Source organism: Oncorhynchus tshawytscha, linkage group LG14 (assembly GCF_018296145.1).
Source record: "Oncorhynchus tshawytscha isolate Ot180627B linkage group LG14, Otsh_v2.0, whole genome shotgun sequence".
NCBI lineage: Eukaryota > Metazoa > Chordata > Actinopteri > Salmoniformes > Salmonidae > Oncorhynchus > Oncorhynchus tshawytscha.
This window is the reverse complement of record NC_056442.1, coordinates 28,493,752-28,516,339: the sequence shown is the minus strand read 5'-3', so window position 1 is coordinate 28,516,339 and position 22,588 is coordinate 28,493,752.

Here is a 22,588-nt window from a genome sequence, read left to right as displayed (position 1 = left end):
GGCAAGCAGTACCTGAGCACCAAGTCTAGGTCCAAGAGGCTTCTACCCCCAAGCCATAAGACTCCTGAACAGCTAATCAAATGACTACCCAGACTATTTTCATTGCCCCCCCATAGTATATAGTCCTGCTATTGTTATTTACTGCTGCTCTTTAATTATTTGTTATTCTTAGCTCTTAAATTTTGGGGGATTTTCTTCTAACTGCATTGTTGGTTAAGGGCTTGTAAGTAAACATGTGACTGTAAAGTCTATACCTGTTGTATTCGGCGCATGTGACATGTGACTTCTGATACTTAAGTATATTTTAGCAATTACATTTACTTTTGATACTTAAGTATGTTTAAAAGGATATACTTTTGGACTTTTACTCAAGTAGTATTTTACTGGCTGACTTTTATTTGAGTCATTTTCTATTATGGTATCTACTTTTATTCAAGAATGGCAATTGGGTACTTTTTCCAGCACTGGTAGTAGGTGCCAGGCACACCAGTTTGTGTCAAGGACTGCAACGCTTCTGAGTTTTTCCACACTCAACAGTCCCGTGTGTATCAAGAATGGTCCACCACCCAAAGGACATCCAGCCAACTTAACAAAACTGTGGGAATCATTGGAGTCAACATGGGTCAGCATCCCTGTGGAACACTTGACACCTTGTAGAGTCCATGCCCTGACGAATTGAGGATATTTTGAGGGTAAAAGGGAGTGCAACTCAATATTAGGAAGGTGTTCCTAATGTTTGGTATACTCAGTGTACATGTTTTAAAAGTAACTGTTCAGTGTTTACAGATTTCTGTGAGATATGACCTATAATTAATTACAATATGAGTGAAATAGTTTTCCTTCAAAATAATGGTAATTAAGGTGTGGGTGAGAGAGAAAGAGGCGAAGCGAGAGGGTCCACTCCCGTCAATCTATTCACATGGGAATAAGCAGACCGCCTGCCTTCCCGCCTTTGGGACAATTACTCCCATTGTTAGGGCGAAGACCATCTGATTATTATATACAGCATCCGATGGCATCATCCTCTAAGAGGAAATAGCAAGTGTTTTTTGAAGTGTTTTTTTTTCTCCAATTTATGCTTTGCCACAAATACAAGTATAGGATGAGTCAACAACATTATTTGGGTATGAGTTAACAGAACGTGAGACTTTCTCTGGACAGTTACATTGACATTCTATTATTTAAGCTGGACCTAAAAAGCACATGGTCTAGGTAAGATGATCCACATGACTTTTAATTGTAAGAAATGTATATTACCTTTATTTTTGACATAACAAGGAATCAGTCCATACAGACAACATGAAGAAAACACAAAGACACAAGGAGCAGAGGGTGAAATCTCTGTCTGAGAAAGCTATGGACATAATTCACATTTAAAATCAGTAGTTTACACATGTGGATATAAAAAACCAAGTCAACCTTTCAAAGCACCACTTTACCTTGAAAAAATAATGTCCTCCTTGCCTACTACCGCAAACTCAACTAAAATTCTAAAATGGATTAAAAAAATTAAAAAACATCCTCAGCAATCTACACACAATACCCCATAATGACAAAGCAAAAACAGGTTTAGAAATGTTTGCAAATGTATTAAAATTTTTAAAAACAATGTGTTCAAACCCCTCGCTATGAGACTCAAAATTCAGCTCGGGTGCTTCTGGTTTCCATTGATCATCCTTGAGATGTTTCCACAACTTGATTGAAGTCCACCTGTGGTAAATTCAATTGATTAGACAGGATTTGGAAAGGCACAAACCGGTCTATATAAGGTCCCACATTTGACAGTGCATGTCAGAAAAAAACAAGTCATGAGGTCGAAGGAATTGTCCGTAGAGGTCCGATTGTGTCGAGGCACAGATCTGAGGAAGGGTACCAACATTTCTGCAGCATTGAAGGTCCCCAAGAACACAGTGGCCTTCATAATTCTCAAATGGAAGAAGTTTGGAACCACCAAGACTCTTCCTAGAGCTGGCCGCCCGGCCAAACTGAGCAATCGGGTGGTCACTGACTGAGCTCCAGAGTTCCTCTGTGGAGATGGGAGAACCTTCCAGAAGGACAACCATCTCTGCAGCACTCCACCGATCAGGCCTTTATGGTAGAGTGGCCAGACCGAAGTCACTCCTCAGTAAAAGGCACATGACAGCCCGCTTGAAGTTTGCCAAAAGGCACCTAAAGGACTCTCAGACTATGAGAAACAAGATTCTCTGGTCTGATGAAAACAAGATTTGAGGAAACCTGGCACCATCCCTACAATGAAGCATGGTGGTGGCAGCATCATGCTGTGGGGATGTTTTTCAGCAGCAGGGACTGCGAGACTAGTCAGGATCGAGGGAAAGATGAACAGAGCAAAGTAGAGCCTTGATGAAAATCTGCTCCAGAGTGCTCAGGACCTCAGCCTGGGGTGAAGGTTCACCTTCCAACAGGACAAGACCCTATGCACACAGCCAACACAAACCAGTAGTGGCTTTGGGACAAGTCTCTGAAGGTTGTTGAGAGGCTCAGCCAGAGCCCGGACTTGAACCCGATCAAACATCTCTGGAGAGACCTAAAAATAGCTGTGCAGCAACTCTCCCCATCCAACCTGACAGACCTTGAGAGAATGGGAGAACCTCACCAAATACAGGTGTGCCAAGCTTGTAGCGTCATACCCAAGAAGACTTGATGCCATAATCTTTGCCCTAAGTTGCTTCAACAAAGTACTGAGAAATGGTCTGAATACTTATGTAAATGTGATTTTTTTTAGTAAATTAGCAAAAATGTCTAAACCTGTTTTTGCCTTGTCATTATGGGGTATTGTGTGTAGATTGAGGTGAAAAAACAATTGAATCTATTTTAGAATAAAGTTGTAACATAACAAAATGTGAAAAATCCAGGTCTGAATCCTTTCCGAAGGCACTGTATGGCCAATATACCACAGCTAAGGGCTGTATCCAGGCACACCCTTAGCTGTAGTATATTGGCCATATAGCACACCCCCTCAGGCCTTATTGCTTAAATATGGAGCCCTACGCAATGTAACAACATTTGGGAGACGCACTGCGATGCAATATGGAGCTAAATTTGGTTCCTGCATGCCTCGGGAGGCTTCGCCATTGCGTCACACCCTCCATAGGGAGCCTCCGACCACAAGAATATATTTCCATTTAGTAGGAAACAACTTTGCCATCATGTTGTCAAATTTACTTTAGATTGGTGGCAATTTTGCCATTAGCTTGCAAAGTTAGTAAAACAAATATCGAGCACTGCTAATGCTAAGGTAGCTAACGTTATACTGTACCTAAAGTCAATGTGGCATAATCAAAATGACAAGGTTTTCCTAAATTTCATAGTATTTTCAAGCCACAGTAATGCACTTTAGACACAAATCACCGCACAATGAGGATGCATTGAGTAGAATGCTCAGTTGGGCATTAGTCCTAAAGTAGTGCAACTTATTAATAAACTGATAATGACTGAGAAATCAGTGTCAGTAGGATATTGGCATGAGTATTCGTCTCGGGCCAGCAAACTGCGCCAATATACAGTATCCTCTAAACACCAATTGAGGGCATTAACTTTCATACAACAGGTTACCAGCTTCTTTACATTTATTCATATTATTTCATCCTTCCATGAGATATTGTCCAGACACAAATCTAGGGTTGCTACCCAAGCCGTTCGGTTGCCAGATACACGACCCAGTCGTTTGTCCGAAATGTTATATTGTCATACTGGCTGGCAACGTTCTTATCCCTTGCTTGAGAGCTAGCCAACTACAGTTCATTTACAGTGCATCCAGATTAACAGCAAAGTAGCGGCATTTGCATTCATTTAAACTGTTTTTAAAACATCCATAACGAGCTAATGATGCACGATTTCGCCTGGCATAGAAAATGTGCTCTCTCTTCAGGACACTGTTCAGAGGAGCTAGCCAACTACACAGTTAAATTCACAAAAGTAGTGCCATGGGCCTTTAATAGTCTTATATTAGCAGACAGATATAGACGTCTGCAGCGCAGGCAAAACGTTTTTCCAGATCGAATTTCAATATTGAAAGTATGTTGCAAATGTCGAGTAACAGACAGCAACGTTTGTATACTGAACAAAAACATAAAACGCAACATGCAACAATTTCAAAGATTTTACTGAGTTACAGTTAAGGAAATCAGTCAATTGAAATACATTCATTAGGCACTAATCTATGGATTTCTCATGACTGGAAATACCGATATACATCTGTTGGTCACATATACCTTTAAAAAAAAGTAGGGGCATAATCAGAAAACCAGTCAGTATCTGGAGTGACCACCACTTGCCTCATGCAGAGCAACACATCTCCTTCGCATAGAGTTGATCAGCCTGTTGATTGTGGCCTGTGGAATGTTGTCCCACTCATCTTCAATGGCTTTGCGAAATTGCTTGATATTAACGGGAACTGGTACACGCTGTCATACACGTCAATCCAGAGCATCTCAAACATGCTCAACGGGTGACATATCTGCAGAGTATGCAGGCCATGGAAGTACTGAGATAATACCTGGAAGCTGAAAATGTGTACAGATCTTTGCGACTTGGGGCCATGTATTATCAGGCTGAAACATGAGGTGATGGCAGTAGATGAATGGCACAACAAGGGGCCTCAGAATCTCCTCACGGTATCTCTGTGCATTAACATTTCCATTGATACAATTAGTGTTTATTATCCATAGCTTAGGCCTGCCCATACCATAACCCAACCATGGGGCACACCGTTCACAATGTTAACACCAGCAAACCGATCAACCACACTATGCCATACACGTGGCCTGGGGTTATGCGGCCGGTTTTACGCATTACCAAATTCTCTAAAATGATGTTGGAGGCGGTAGAGAAATGAACATTAAATGCTCTGGTGGACATCCCTGCAGTCAGCATGCCAATTGCACACTCCCTCAAAACAGTGGCCTTTTATTGTCCCCAGCACCAGGTGTGGGATGTAATGATCATGCTGTTTAATCAAGACCATGATATGCCACACCTGTCAGGTGGATTGATTATCTTGGCAAAGGAGAAATGCACACTAACAGGGATGTATCAAATTTGCGGACAACATTTGAGAGAAATTAGCTCTGTGCATTTGGAGAATTTCTGGGATCTTATATTTCAGCTCATGAACCATGGGACCAACACTTTTCATGTTGTGTTTATATTTTTGTTCAGTGTACAAACTCCCATTGTTACAAACCAAATGGTAGGCTAAAAGCAAGGGGAAATCATGTCTAGATGCCTTTTACAGTGGAGATCAAGTTAATGAATTGGCTGGCTGGGCTGATGGGAGTGGATGAGCAGGGATTTCTCAGATGGAACAGAAAACAAGATTCCAATTTTTTGAGTCATAGGCTCACCCATGCGAAACATGCTTTTTAATTTGGCTTAGAACGCGTCTCAACCAATCACAATGCTTGTTTTGACCAACCCATTGTAGAAATATTTATGGATCGAGATAGCTGCCAAAAAAGGTTGAAGGTATGTATCGTTAGGATCGTAAGAAAAGCCATGCATGAAACATGAAACGTACACGTTAAATGAATGAACATTTACACATTAAGTTCTTACTTTAGTCTCCCTTTACTCGGTTACAGGTATTTTTCATATGGACAAATTTTTGTCAGTAATGTGGCACCTGCAAAGGGCATGAACCAAAGTTATCTAGTCAATCAAGCAACTCTAGCCCAGACGTTGTTTTGCAGCTTCCGGTTTCATTTCCAAAATAAAAGTCTAGAGCTTGTTTTAGAACGGCATTCAATAACAACGTTATACCAGTAGATGGCGTAGTATAGGCTTGGGCCTTCAGCAAATTACTTGTGTGAGAATGATACCATAAAGACACAGAAGAGCCTTGTCTAGAATAACCACTTGAGTTGAAAAATAGAAAGTAAATATGATTTAGGCTAGGCATATTCCGCTATCTAAATATGCCATGCTATTGTGTGTTATTTAATGGCCTTATAATTGAATAATGTATTTTTATAACCGCGTGGGGCTACTCTGCACATCATGTAACCTAATGAATCACACTTTTTCCCAATATTTGAGAGCACGGACTGCAGGCCTTATATTACTCATTTTGACTGTTGTATTAGTGAATTCCACTCTTATAGCAATTTGCATTGCACAACCCCATCATGCAGAGGCTATATCAATATATGAGACAACACAAAATCTTGATTAAGTCTTGGCTATAACCTGTCCTGAGTGAAATAGCCAAGGGGTCCCAAATGGTCAAGACTATCTATAGGCTATTCTTACTGCCAGGTCTGTTTCCCTATCAGCCACTGCATGGGCTTCTTCAACTATTTTGTTTAACATTTTTTAGAGGATATATTTAGAGTCCAGTGAGCTCAGGTCTCTTTTTAAAGGGAGCCCTATGTTAAAAAGTTATAAAACACAAAATCATTCTAAAATGATTCCGCAAGACACCAGTACCCAAAATGATAGCCGAAATTGCAATGCCTACAAATTGAAGGCCTATTTTGTATTTGGATTGGCCTAAATTAAACATTGAATTATTAAAGTGATAGGCTAAAGAACTTGAGCATTTAGATCATTTTGAATACACACATGATTTCAATAAACAAATGGATAAGACTGTTCTATTCTCTTTCATTTATTCTATTCTCTATTGCAACTCAGACAAATGACTGAATGGATGACATATTGACTGAACTGAATGAAGGATGACTTGAATGTTAAAATATGTTGGAATTTAACATATGCTCTGTATTTTATTTGGCAACTAGGCCGACATTAGGGTATAATGACTATGGCTGCATGCCTCCAGAAGGGCATCTCCTGAGGTTGAGGGTCCCACCTGTTTAGCAAAAAAAGCCTGTTTTGCATGTTATTTTGGCATTAATACATGTCACATATCAGTTTGCAAACAATGTAAAGAAACATATATATAATTGAGTTAATAAAGCTGCATTTAAACATGGTCTCCTTTTCTATTTCTTGAGTAAGGCAGTTCCAGAACGCAGGTGTATCATCCTAGCTCAGTGCTTTTTGTGGTGGTGGGGCAGCCAGCGGAAAATACGGAGCTTAGGGGGTTGGAAATGTTCTCTAGTTGCACCATGATTGGCTCAATGTTGGGAACACTATGTCACCACAAAATCTACGGGGAGAGCTCGAAACTTCAAGCCCCTTGGGTGCTGTCATGGATTTACATTAGAAGTGCCCATCCAAGAAGGCTCAAGGAAGGAAGGAATCCGTGGCTAACTGCAAGCATTGCAAACCAAGCCTGCTATTCAGTGGAGTGGATGTGTGGTGCAAGTCTGGGTTTAAGGGTCTCCTTTCCAACCTTAAGATAACCATTCAATATTGGCCATGATGTCAATCCACCATGACTTCTGTATCATTTCAAAACAACTGGAAACTCAGAACTAGGAAATCTCAGACTTCAGTGAGTACAAGACAACTGGGAACTCTGAAAGAAGCAACCGACTGGGAAAATACATTTTGAACGATCTAACTCGGAATCTTTCTAGAGCTCCGACCTGAAGATCACTAATGTCATGATTCAACCTTGTTTTTTGAAAGTTCCCAGCTGTCTTGAAAGTACCATAAATCCAGAGAATGCCAGACTTTGATGATAACATTTGCAGACGAAGGACTGCCGCACCACCTTCCTTTTCAAGTGAGCACAGCACAATTCAACGGCTCAGACACGAGAGGTATGTGGCAGGGTCTACAGTCAATCACGGACTACAAAAGAAAAACCAGCCCCGTTGCGGACCAGGATGTCTTGCTCCCAGACAGACTAAACAACTTTTTTGCTCGCTTTGAGGACAGTACAGTGCCACTGACATGGCCCGCTACCAAAACCTGCGGGCTCTCCTTCACTGTAGTCAACGTGGGTAAAACATTTAAACATGTTAACCCTCGCAAGGCTGCAGGCCCAGACGGCATCCCCGGCCGTGTCCTCGGAGCATGCGCAGACCAGCTGGCTGGTGTGTTTACGGACATATTCAATCAATTCTTATCCCAGTCTGCTGTCCCCACATGCTTCAAGAGGGCCACCATTATTCCTGTTCCCAAGAAAGCTAAGGTAACTGAGCTAAATGACTACCGCCCTGTAGCACTCACTTCCGTCATTATGAAGTTCTTTCAGAGACTAGTCAAGGACCATACCACCTCCACCCTACCGGACACCCTAGACCCACTACGCAATCGCCATCACACTGCACACTGCCCTAACCCATCTGGACAAGAGGAATACCCATTCTATGTAAGAATGCTGTTCATCGATTACAGCTCAGCATTTAACACCATAGTACCCTCCAAACTCGTCATTAAGCTCGAGACCCTGGGTCTCGACCCCGCCCTGTGCAACTGGGTCCTGGACTTCCTTACGGGCCGCCCCCAGGTGGTGAGGGTAGGTAACAACATCTCCACCCCGCTGATCCTCAAAACTGGGGCCCCACAAGGATGCGTTCTCAACCCTTTCCTGTACTCCCTGTTCACCCACGACTGCGTGGCCATGCACGCCTTCAACTCAATCATCAAGTTTGCAGGCGACACTACAGTGGTAGGCTTGATTACCAACAACGACGAGATGGCCTACAGGGAGGCGGTGAGAGCCCTCGGGGTGGGGTGTCAGGAAAATAACCTCACTCAATGTCAACTAAACAAAGGAGATGATCGTGGACTTCAGGAAACAGCAGACGGGGCAGTAGTGGAGAGGGTGGAGAGTTTTAAGTTCCTCGGCGTACACATCACGGACAAACTGAAATGGTCCACCCATACAGACAGCGTGGTGAAGAAGACGCAGCAGCGCCTCTTCAACCTCAGGAGGCTGAAGAAATTCGGCTTGTCACCAAAAGCACTAACAAACTTTTACAGATGCACAATCGAGAGCATCCTGTCGGGCTGTATCATCGCCTGGTACAGCAACTGCTCCGCCCATAACCGGAAGGCTCTCCAGAGGGTAGTGAGGTCTGCACAACGCATCACCGGGGTCAAACTACCTGCCCTCCAGGACACCTACACCACCCGCTGTCACAGGAAGGCCATAAAGATCATCAAGGACAACAACCACCAGAGGCACTGCCTATTCACCCCTCTATCATCCAGAAGGCGAGGTCAGTACAGGTGCATCAAAGCGGGGACCGAGAGACTGAAAAACAGCTTCTATCTCAAGGCCATCAGACTGTTAAACAACCATCACTAACAGTGAGTGGCTGCTGCTAACATACTGACTCAACTCCAGCCACTTTAATAATGGAAAAATGGATGTAATCAATTTATCACTGGCCACTTTATATAATGTTTACATACCCTACATTACTCATCTCATATGTATAAACTGTACGCTATACCATCTACTGCATCTTGCCATCTTGATGTAATGTATCACTAGCCACTATAAATAATGCCGCTTCATATAATGTTTTCATACCCTACATTACTCATCTCATATGTATATACTGTACTCTATAACATCTACTGCATCTTGCCTATGCCGTTCGGCCATCACTCATTTATATATTTTTATGTACATATTCGTATTCATTCCTTTTCACTTGTGTGTATAAGGTAGTAGTTGTGAAATTGTTAGGTTATATTACTTGTTAGATATTACTGCATGGGTCGGAACTAGAAGCACAAGCATTTCGCTACACTTGCATTAACTGCTAACCATGTGTATGTGACAAATACATTTGATTTGACAAGGTGAGTCCAAAAATGTATTGTATGCTGCTGCATAAATGATGTAATATGCCAGGGAGACATGTATACTGTAGCTAAAAAAGTAATACTAAGTGTATGCTGTGTAATAAGCGCATGTGCCTCACCCTAATAATTTGGTATCTTTTCCTCTCATTTTGACCACTGTTCTGACTTGGTGGTGCACATGTAGCCTATAACCTGTTTTAAAGAAATGTCATCATTGAATATTGTAAGAGCCTTCATTATTTATCCTACAGTTCTGACTTGGTGTACAGGGAGAACACTAAGAATGGCCCATGTTCTGAATTCTGTCACTGTACTTTTCAAAAGTGCTGAACAAATAGTTATTTTGACTACATCCGTCCAAGCTCGCTCATTAATGTCTTAATCGAAATTACGGATTGCTTCTTATCCACTCGTCGTCCCATTATGCCATAGTTTGCACATCTCAATTGTCAGTAGAAACCACATTTGTTTAAGCAACTTAGGCATATCAGCTATGTGGGCACCGTTTGTCACAGTTATTGTGCAATTCATATATTGTTTAGTATGGTGTAGTGGCTTTACTGGCATGTATCTCAACATTTTTGGGGGAGTTTACCCCACCAAGATTTACATGCTAAAATTGCCACTGCTTTTAGAATATTCGCAGGCAAGGTGAACTTTGTACAATATGTTGCAAATGAGATTACAGAACATGAAAGAGAAGATGTATCAGATGTTGATGATAACAATGTACATGTTACCATTGGTGTTCCTGTCAAAGGTGCACAAGGTATTACACCTGTGATGGGGCGGGGGGCTCAGTTGGCAAGCATGGTGGAACATTGTGATAGAGCGAGTCCTGTTACATACCCAGCAGTCAGTACTAGAGGACCAAGTGTTAGCAGTAGACAACCAGAGAATGATAACAGTGAAGAGTCTCAGAACCCCACAGGGCGGTGAACATGAAAACCAAACCCAGTTGCGAGTCCATAGGAGTTAGTCAAACAACTGGGCAGTTAAATAGGATAGCTGTGGAGTCACTCTTCATTTCTTGGTGGTACCGATAAAGACCGCTAAATATACTGTTAATTGAATTAACCATTAAAAGGAATTAAATATAGCCGATTGTACATCAAATCAAATGTTATGTCACATGTGAAGAATACAACTGTCACTTACAAGCCCTTAACTCTATTTCTTGAACTGCATCGTTGGTTAAGAAAATTGACTAAAAAAAACTCAAGTTTAAAAAGTTTCTTTTTTTTTTTTTTTTATAAAATAAGACTATATACAGTGGGGCAAAAAAGTATTTAGTCAGCCACCAATTGTGCAAGTTCTCCCACTTAAAAAGATGAGAGGCCTGTAATTTTCATCATAGGTACACTTCAACTATGACCGACAAAATGAGAGAAAAAAAATCCAGAAAATCACACTGTAGGATTTTTGCACATTCTTGGCATTCTCTCAATCAGCTTCATGAGGAATGCTTTTCCAACAGTCATGAAGGAGTTCTCACATATGCTGAGCACTTGTTGGCTGTTTTTCCTTCACTCTGCGGTCCAACTCATCCCAAATCATCTCAATTGGGTTGAGGTTGGGTGATTGTGGAGTCCAGGTCATCTGATGAAGCACTCCATCACTCTCCTTTTTGGTCAAATAGCCCTTACACAGCCTGGAGGTGTGTTGGGTCATTGTCCTGTTGAAAAACAAATGATTGTCCAACTAAGTGCAAACCAGATGGGATGGCATATCACTGCAGAACGTGTTATTTCACAGCTTTGAGGTCTTTCTACAATGTAGAAAATAGTAAAAATAAAGAAAAACCCCTGAATGAGTAGCTGTGTCCAAACTTTTGACTGGTACTGTACATAAAAAAATAAAACATGTTGACAGCCCAATATTATTTATCAACCAGGTTGTCCACGAAATAATACAATAGTAGACGTTATTTTATTAATGCCAAAACTGATTTCTATGCTTGTTTTCCCTTAATACTTTGGGATACTGGTGCACTTGTAGTCATAATGGCCCTATTTTGTTTAGGCAACAGTAGGCCTACATGATATTCTTCATAAGGTATTTCATGGAGCCTACATTACACAATTTTCTTCATAATGCTTTTAATGCAAGGCTCCACTTTTTTGTGTGCATTACACAATTTCTTACATAATGCAGTTTGTACAAGGCTACTTCGAATTTTATGAGGGTTGCCAGATTGAAGGTATTTGGATTGGTAATGGGGGATGGGGGATATATTTTTATGATGGTTATGATGATTTTTATGATGGGAAATTATAATACACACCATAATACACTTACACACACTCACTTTATTGTACTCATGACGTATGTATGAATTATTTGTCATCAAGTATTTATTATCTTTAACTGGTTAAATGTTTGTAGTTTCAGTAATGATTAAACAGTCGGAAATGTCTGCTGATTTAGCTTTTGGTATATTTGGCACTTTTATATATATTCTGTATTTCCACTGAAGAAAGCAACAATTAAATCAACACTACTGTAAATAAATGGGCACTACAGGTATAAAACAGAAATTGCTCTCTGTAAATAAATGGTGAGAAATACTCAGTCTGAAGCCATTCAGCTATGGGTTTCACAGCCCTATAATAATGATACAAGTTATATCAGCTTTTAAAAGGTTTATTTACAACCTCTGGGGTATAACATGTTGGGAAAAGTGGTATCGGAGAGTCTGACATATAACCCCTAACTTCAGTTCAGTCTTTGCCAATGAGAACCAAGAGGGGCCTAGCTTTGTCCTTCATGACTGGGAAAGGCCTTGATTCTAGGCCCTAGGAAATCCTACATCCATCTCATTAGATCAGAACAGGATGGATCAACAGTGATTCATGTTACTGGTTTGCATCCTAAAAAAAGGATAGTTGTGTTTAGCTGCGTAACACACTTACATTACTTGTCTACCGATATGCGGATCATTGTCAGGTTATTTGATATACAAGCTTCCGTAACAACAGAACACCACTTTAAAAAAACACGTTGTTTGTAAATGTGCAGAAATGTGCAAAAACAAGCATAGAAGACAGCATTGGCATTCATTTTAAAAAATAAGGCTACTATAATATTATAAGTATTTTGGTGACAACCTGGTTGATTAATAATATTGGGTTGTTAACATTTTTTGAATGTAAATAAATGTGGGATACAAAAAAGCCAATGTAGAACACCCTTGCCTAAAATGCATTGCTCCAATAACTTTCAAAAGATTGTTCTGAAGTTTCCCCCCCCCAAAAGTTTTTTTCCCTATAAATGAAGTCACACAAATGTGTATTTTCCTATGAATTAGGTCGCACAAGAATGTGAGACAAGATCGGAATTACATTTGATTGTTTTATAAACTCTAAAACAATAATATGACAACGAAATGGATATTTACATGTGTTAACTTTAGAATCAACTAATTCATTATAAGGAACTGGGTACAAGTTACACCACACTTTCAAAACAAATGTGCCTAAACAAATTGTTTAGAGAAAAATATTGTGAAATACACAATGTTCCTACAAATTGCTAATATTATATGTAAAGTACCGTTCAAAAGTTTGGTGTCACTTAAAATGTCCTTGTTTTGAAAAAAACTTTTTCGTCCTTTAAAATAACATCAAATTGATCAGAAATACAGTGTAGACATTGTTAATGTTGTAAATGACTATTGTAGCTGGAAAAGGCTGATTTTTTATGGAATATCTACATAGGCGTACAGAGGCCCGTTATCAACAACCATCATTCCTGTGTTCCAATGGCACGTTGTGTTAGCTAATCCAGGTTTATCATTTTAAAAGGCGAATTGATCATTAGAAAACCATTTTGCAATTATGTTAGCACAGCTGAAAACTGCGCTGATTCAAAGAAGCAATAAAACTGGCCTTCTTTAGACGAGTTGAGTATCTGGAGCATCAGCATTTGTTGGTTCGATGACGGGCTCAAAATAGCCAGAAACAAAGAACTTTCTTCTGAAACTCGTCAGTTTAGTCTTGTTCTCAGAAAGGAAGGGTATTCTATGCGAGAAATTGCCAAGAAACTGAAGATCTCGCACAACGCTGTGTACTATTCCCGTCACAGAACAGCGCAAACTGACTCTAACCAGAATAGAAAGAGTGGAAGGCCCCGGTGCACAACTGAGCAAGAGGACAAGTACATTAGTGTGTCTAGTTTGATAAATAGACACCTCCACAAGTCCTCAACAGGCAGCTTCATTAATTAGTACCCGCAAAACACCAGTCTTAACGTCAACAGTGAAGAGGCGACTCCGGGATGCTGACCTTCTAGGCAGAGTTCCTCCAGCTACAATAGTCATTTACAACATTAACAATGTCTACACTGTATTTCTGATCAATTTGATGTTATTTTAAAAGGACAAAAAAAGTTTCTTTCAAAAACAAGGACATTTCTAAGTGACCCCAAACTTTTGAACGGTAGTGTGTATACACATAATGAAAATATGTCTATCTATATACACACTAAACAAGGCACATTTTTTTTGAAAGCATGGTGTAATTTGTAACCAATTTGAAATGAAACATATTGAGATTATCATCAAGATGTTTCCTGTTAGGATAATGGCCATTGATTACTAAAGGAAACCTTATTCCATACATAATTAGCAAAGCTGATCAACTCAAATTTGTAGTCTCAAGGCTGTTGATTTAGTATGGCATAAACACCATACTATGAAATTGACAAAGATCTAACAGTCATGTCTGTAGTATTGACCAAAATGTCAGTTGGTTTGTAACTATTAAATATTTATTACATGCTAAATAGAGGGTTTGCTATATTGTGAACATATATTAATCAAAACTCTCACTGTGCAGTACACATCATATAATTGACCATCAACCGTAGGATAAATAACAGGGCGATATGAGAAGAAAATGAAAGCTCTTACAATATTCAACACAACATACACTTAGTGTTTCTTAGCTACAGTATACGTATCTCCCTGGCATATTACATAATTTATGCAGCAGCATACTAGAGATTTTTGGACTCACCTTGTTGTGCCATCTTCCTTCCAAGCCACTCATTGTTGAATTTGAGATTTCCAACTTGTTGTGTAACGTTATTAATGTCCAATGGCCAATGGGCACCGACACGTTTTATCTATAATTTCTCTTAATTATTTATCTTCATATGACAAGGATTGAAAAGGATTTGCCAGTAGATGGTCGACTTGATTCATGATGATGACTGCTAGCTAAGATTTTGAAAGTATGATGTTGACATGATCAGTCCAATCAAAGCTACTATAACGTGATTTGATGTCATTTTATCTGTGGCCAATGACCTTGAGCCTTCTTGGATGGGCACTTCTAATGCATCTCTATGTCAATACCCAAAGGGCTCAAATTTTTTAAGCCTCCCCTTAGACTTCGCGGTGACGTAGTTTCCCCATGAGTGACAGAACACTAAGCCAATCACAGCGCAACGCTCCATATTTTCTGCTGGCTTGCCCCACCACCACAGAAAGCACTGAACTGGGCTGAAACACCTGCATTTTCAAGCTGCCTTACTCAAGAAAACCAAAAATAGACCATGTTTGTGTGCGGTTTTATTAACTCATTGATATGACACGTATGAATGCGAAAACAAGTATTTTTTAGCAAAAAATGTGGGGCTCAAAACATGGGACCTGCCCTGAATGACAGGTCACCACTGGCTATGGCCTCACTGTGACACTAACACAAAGACATTGTGGTCACAGAATGCAAGTAGACTGAGCTCTGCATCTGCAGCTTTGCATATTTAGGATTTTGATGAACATCCTTGGGTACCCAAGAGCCTAAGCGTTGCCTATGAGTGATGCCACCGCACATAAAGTGGTAGAAAAAAGTACCCAATTGTCATACTTAAGTAAAAGTAAAGACACCTTATGTTACAGATACAGGTATCCTGTGTGTGTGTGCATTTCTTTTCTCTCCTTCTCCCCTCCTCACAGGTGGCAATCATCATTCCCCAATCAGTCATTAATCAGTCGCTAATCAGAAGACACACCTCCTCCTGTTTACATTACCCAATCACACCCCTTTACCTTGGTTTAAAAACCCATTCAGTTGTTTCCTCTGCAGCTTGATCTCTTGCAATATCTCTCTCTTTCTCTGGATTGAGCGCTTTTGTTTTGTTTTAGCACCTCCATATCACTTTGTCCCCACCTGTGAGTATTGTTTTTGTTATGGTGTTTGACAGTGGGAAAAGGGGGAACCAAGACAAGTTGCCCCCGGGCATACACTACCCGTAGGACTACTTTGTCTAAGAACACTAGTTAGAACTGGGCAGACCACCCACTGTATTTTTGGTTAGTTAGCTGTATGGAAGTGGGGTATTTTTGGATATTTGTTGCTTTCCTTGGGTCCAGCTCAGCCCCTTTTTAAATTTTTTTTTTTAGATATTAGTGGTCTGTGGTTATTTCGTTCTCACCGTTACTTTGTCACTAAGCTTTGCATGTGTTAAGTTACGGGTCTCGATACCATCCCCCCCAGACTGCCGGGACAAAGGGATTCCTAACACCTTCATAGAAAATTACTCAAGTGAAAGTCACCCACTAAAATACTATGAGTATTTTAAATATACTTAAGTATCAAAAGTAAAGGTACAAATAATAAAAAATTCCTTATATTAAGCAAACCAGATGGCACAATAGTTTTTTTTAACCCTTATTTTACCAGGTAAGTTGACTGAACACATTCTCATTTACAGCAACGACCTGGGGAAGAGTTTTACAGTGGAGAGACGGGAGGATGAATGGGCCAAGTGGAAGCTGAGGATGATTGGGAATTTAGCCAGGACACCGGGGTAACACCCCTACTCTTACGATAAGTGCCATGGAATCTTTAGTGACCACAGAGTCAGGACACCTGTTTAGCGTCCCATTCGAAAGACTGCGCCCTATACAGGGCAATGTACCCAATCACTGCCCTGGGGCATTGGGATATTTTATTTTAGGGGTTCTGTTTTTGTCATTCTATCTGTTTGAGATTCTTGCAGTCAATTTGCAGTGTACAAATGATGTATAACTATTTGACGTCCCCGACCATCGGCCCATGGCTGAATGTAATTGGGGACTCATGCTGTAGGTATTTGACCCAGGTCTATAGTTCATAAAGGCTACATTGTGACAAAATGCTATATCATGATAAATTGCCTGAATTGATGCGATAATGATAAATACAACGTTAAGTTTATAACATGAAAGTGCACCACAGTTTAATTTAAAATACTACTACCACCAACACTACTACTAGTAGTAGTTTGATTGTTGTAGCCATCAATTGTCCCATTAATAATCACCCATATTAGAAAACCTGTTTCATTTCAAACTTCACATTTCTCTAGCATAGGCTACTTATAATGAATGATATCAACAAAATGCCAGTGTTAAGTGACTAATTTTCAGTTTATCGTTCCATCTATAGGCTACTAATGTACAGTAGTTACGTCAAAGGGACTGTGCCAATTCAGACAGTTTCAGCGGCAGATAGCGCCTATCATGTATATTGTCATCTTCCAGTTGGTTTAGGCTTATCCATCATGAACAGGTCAATATAACTATGTCGTGTGTTCTCTACACTGCGATAATTTACATTTATCAGGAATGATCAAATGAACAAGGATTAAATTAGCTTTTTAAGTGACCATCCAATCTTGGAAGACTGAAAGAGTATGTTTAAAGGCTGTACATAGCTGCCTGCACCTGCCCGCCTGTCCAACATCACTACTCTGGACGGCTCTGACTTAGAATATGTGGACAACTACAAATACCTAGGTGTCTGGTTAGACCGTAAACTCTCCTTCCAGACTCACATCAAACATCTCCAATCCAAAGTTAAATCTAGAATTGGCTTCCTATTTCGCAACAAAGCATCCTTCACTCATGCTGCCAAACATGCCCTTGTAAAACTGACCATCCTACCAATCCTCGACTTAGACAATGTCATTTACAAAATCGCCTCCAATACCCTATTCAATAAATTGGATGCAGTCTATCACAGTGTCATCCGTTTTGCCAACAAAGCCGCATATACAACCCACCACTGCGACCTGTACACTCTCGTTGGCTGGCCCTCGCTTCATACTCATCGCCAAACACACTAGCTCCAGGTCATCTACAAGACCCTGCTAGGTAAAGCCCCCCCTTATCTCAGCTCGCTGGTCACCATAGCAGCACCCACCTGTAGCACGCGCTCCCGCAGGTATATCTCTCTGGTCACCCCCAAAACCAATTCTTCCTTTGGCAGCCTCTCCTTCCAGTTCTCTGCTGCCAATGACTGGAACGAACTACAAAAATCTCAAACTGGAAACACTTAGCTCCCTAACTAGCTTTAAGCACCAGCTGTCAGAGCAGCTCACAGATTACTGCACCTGTACATTGCCCATCTATAATTTAGCCCAAACAACTACCTCTTTCCCTACTGTATTTATTTTGCTCCTTTGCACCCCATTATTTCTCTCTACTTTGCACATTCTTCCACTGCAAATCAACCATTCCAGTGTTTTACTTGCTATATTGTATTTACTTCGCCACCATGGCCTTTTTTTGCCTTTACCTCATCTCACCTCACTTGCTCACATTGTATACAGACTTTTCTACTGTATTATTGACAGTTTTTGTTTTACTCCATGTGTAACTCTGTGTGTTGAACTGCTTTGCTTTATCTTGGCCAGGTCGCAATTGTAAATGAGAACTTATCTCAACTTGCCTACCTGGTTAAATAAAGGTGAAATAGAAATAAAACATGACTGTCTTATTGGCTAAATGAGGAAAGTTGCCAGTGAGACCAAACGTTCCAAGCTGATAGAACGTAGCTCAACCGCAAGTGAAGAAAGGTTCAGAGAAGTTGACCACCACTGACCCGGCTCGAAAGGGAAGATGAGGACCATGATATCAAGTTAAACCATCATACACAGTAATAATTATGGAGACATGGACAATGGCGACAGACAAACACATCTCAGGAAATTCCCTACAATACTGGCAAAGACAGCTGGAGTTTCTGCTTTTCAAAACAGCCTTGTTCTCAAATTCCAGTGTACAGAGCTGGAGGGGATGTTCAATATTATGAGTGCATGGATGATTTGTGTGTTGTGGGAATTTCCTGTACTGAAATCAGCTGATTTAACCAATTGACTTTTCAAATGCAACTATTGCATATAAAATGTTCAGAGCAGAACCTTAATGATTTACACCAAAGATATGGTTTTCCTTCATCTCTGTCTACACTTCTGTATGTCAGCGATGGGGTGACGAGGGGATAATGTTCATCTACCTATAACCAGTTAATATTGCAGGTGTGAGCGTTATTTATTATAATATGGAGAAAAATCGGACCTCTCTGAAATGAAAATGGATGGCCCTCCCTTCCGCAAAATATACATTATCTAAACCCTCACCGACCGTTTGGGGGGAGGGGCCTCCCCTATACCCAAAATAATAATTAAAACTTCTTGGACAGACCAGACCCTTAGATATACAGTTTTAGAAACTGTTCTGTTTTGTAGGTATTAAACGCAGCGCAGGAATTTTGATGGTGTGGGCCAGAAGGTTGTGCGTTCACAGACCACCGTGGACAAGAGTAGAGATGGAAAGATCTCCTTTAAGAGATATATATATTGTTTTTTAAATCATGCAATTCTAGTAATTTTACATTAGCAGAATATATTTTAATACCACACACACATTACTGAAATTACAGGAATGAGCAGAGATATGCCTGTGTTCATCTCATATGTAGACAAACTGAATTATGCCTGCTCGAATTTGCCTACTTTCAGCCCCACGAGTTGCCTATTTCTGATTGATTGTGCTGCGGCTTCAAGTTTCAGCACCACAATGCAAGTTAATTAAATCTGTCTTATTGTCAATAACTCTGATAAATACACTGAACAACAATAAATGCAACATTCAACAATTTCAAAGGTTGGAGTTGCAGTTCATATAAGGAAATCAGTCAATTGAAATAAATTCATTAGGCTCTTATGTATGGATTTGACATTACTGGGAATACAGATATGCATCTGTTGGTCACAGATACCTTAAAGAAAAAGGTAGGGGCGTGGATCAGAAAACTAGTCAGTATCTGGTGTGAGCACCATTTGCCTCATGCAGCACAACTTCTCCTTCACATAGAGTTGATCCAAAGCATCCCAAACATGCTCAATGGGTGACATGTCTGGTGAGTATGCTGGCCATGTAAGAACTGGGACATTTTCAGCTTCCAGGAATTATGTACAGATCCTTGCGACATGGGGCTGTGCATCATCATGCTGAAACATGAGGTGACACAGCAGATGAATGGCACAACAATGGGCCTCAGTAATTTCAATGCACAGAGATCCTATCGATAAAAATGCAAATTTGTGTGTTGTCCGTAGGTTATGCCTGCCCATACCATAACCCTACCATAGGGCACTCTGTTCACAACTTTGACATCAGCAAACCGCTCGCCCACACGAATCCATACACGCCGTCTTCCATCTGCTCGTTACAGTTGAAACTGCTATTCATCTGTGAAGAGCACATTTTTCCAACGTGCCAGTGGCCATTGAAGGTGAGCATTTGCCCACTGAAGTCAGCTACGACGCCGAACTGCAGTCAGGTCAAGACCTGGGCGAGGATGACGTGCATGCAGATGAGCTTCCCTGAGATGGTTTTTGACAGTTTATGCAGAAATTCTTTGGTTGGGCATAAGCCACCTCCAATGTTGTTTTAGAGAATTTGGCAGTAAGTCCAACCAGCCTCACAACCATAGACCACGTGTAAATACACCAGCCCAGGACCTCCACATCCAGATTCTTCACCTGCGGGATCATTTGAGACCAGCCAACCAGACAGCTGATGAAACTGAGGAGTATTTCTGTTTGTAATCTTTAGTGGGGAAAATCTCATTCTGATTGGCTGGGCGGGCCTATGCCCTCCCAGGCCCACCCATTTCTGCGTCCCTACCCAGTCATGTGAAATCCATCGACTATTTCCTTATATGAACTGTAACTCAGTAAACAAATAATTTTTGTTCAGTATACATTTATCAAGTATGATAAAATTAAAAGGATTAACAGGGATGAGCTTTTTCAGTGACCATCCAATCTTGGAAGACTGAAAGAGTATGTTTAAATGCTGTACATAGGAATGTCTTATTGGCTAAATGAGGAAAGTTGAGAGTGAGACCAAACATTCCAAGCTCCCAAGTTAAAACAATCACACACACACTAATAATTATGGAGACATGGACAATGGCGACATACAAAGACATCTCAGGAAATTCCCTATAATCCCGGCAGACCGCTGGAGTTCTGCTTTTAATACAGCCTCATTCACCAAATTCAGTGTACAGAGCTGGAAGGTATGTTCAATATTATGAGTGCGTGGAGGATTTTTGTAGTGGGAATTTCCTGTACTGACATCAGCTGATTTAACCAATTATTGACTTTTCAAATGTTGTGACAGCTAGAGATAATAATAACAAAACAAACACACATGCTCTATCGACTGAGTTGGTTAACAACTTCCAGATCGTAATAAGATATAATGGGGGGAATATAACACAGTAAATTCACAGTGTACTGCAGAGAAAGTAACAGTAAATCGACATGTATGTGATGATGCCAGAGAAGCCACCCACTGGGAACAGACGTCAGTTCAACATACATTTGTGTCAGCTAATGTGAATTCAAAGTGAAATAAACAAACATTTTCACCAGGTCAATGGATTTAGGTTAAAAGTTGAGTAAAGACAAATGAAAGGAAATCAAATTCCTTTATGTTGATGACTTTTTGCAAATCCAATAGGTTTTCCACGTTGATTCAATGTCATCAGAAGGAACAATGTAAAATAGATTTAAATTAAAACGGAAACATTCATTCAACCAGTTTGTGCCTAGTGAGCGGGTTTTATAGGATATATTGTCAAAGGTGTTGTTAAACCCGAGACAAAGTGAAACGCAATCAGACAACAAACAAACCTTATGCCAATGTCAATATGCCCAACTTAGAGTTGATTAATAACCACAAGCTTAGCCAATGTGTCAGGTGAATCCACATATTTGGATGTTTGAGTAGCCTACATACAAACTGCTGTCCCTCAGTATCACCTTTTATATGACCCATCTTTATGAGATGGTACAATGTCCATTGCAGTTAAGTTATTGCCTGGCTAGAGTCTGATAAGGTTCCAGGCATCCCATAATGTAACTTTTTTTTGTAATTACCGAATTACTTTTAGTTAGTTTAACCAAATAAAGTGAAACCACAAATCTTTTGTTAATCTCCACCTTTTCATACATCTGTCCAGTGAGGATGTGTTTGAGCTGTAACATGACATGTAATAATGATAAAAGCTTAACAGCAGCTGTGTGACGTGCTTCCTGAGGTTAACTGAGGGACACATTTAGGTGATGCACTACTCAGGGGTCAGTTATCATACAATAGCAGTTCTTGTAAGTTAACATTTACTGTTCATGACTGTAAACGTACCCTAGTCTCAAACTTCAGCACTGTGCAATTGAGGTCAACTCTTAAAACACCCTGGCACATATTACACCAATCTCTTTGGTATTACTCTTGCATTGACAATGTTTCAAAGGGTTAGATACAGTAAATTGTTCTACCAAATATGGCCATGTTTGTCCCTAGAAATAATAAAAAATTATATAATAACGATAAAAAAATATTTCATAGAATAATGATAGGATCAACTTTAAGGTCCCTGGAGCATCTTAGAAAACTGGATGAAACTTAAAAAGGTGAGGAACATGATGTCCAAGATGGATATCAGTTCACATAGAGTATGCATAAACATTTTATTTGATCCACATTCATTGTCTGTAAATTATAAGCTTATATCTCTGAAAATCCCGACACAAATAGCTTGTGTTGTTTTATTAA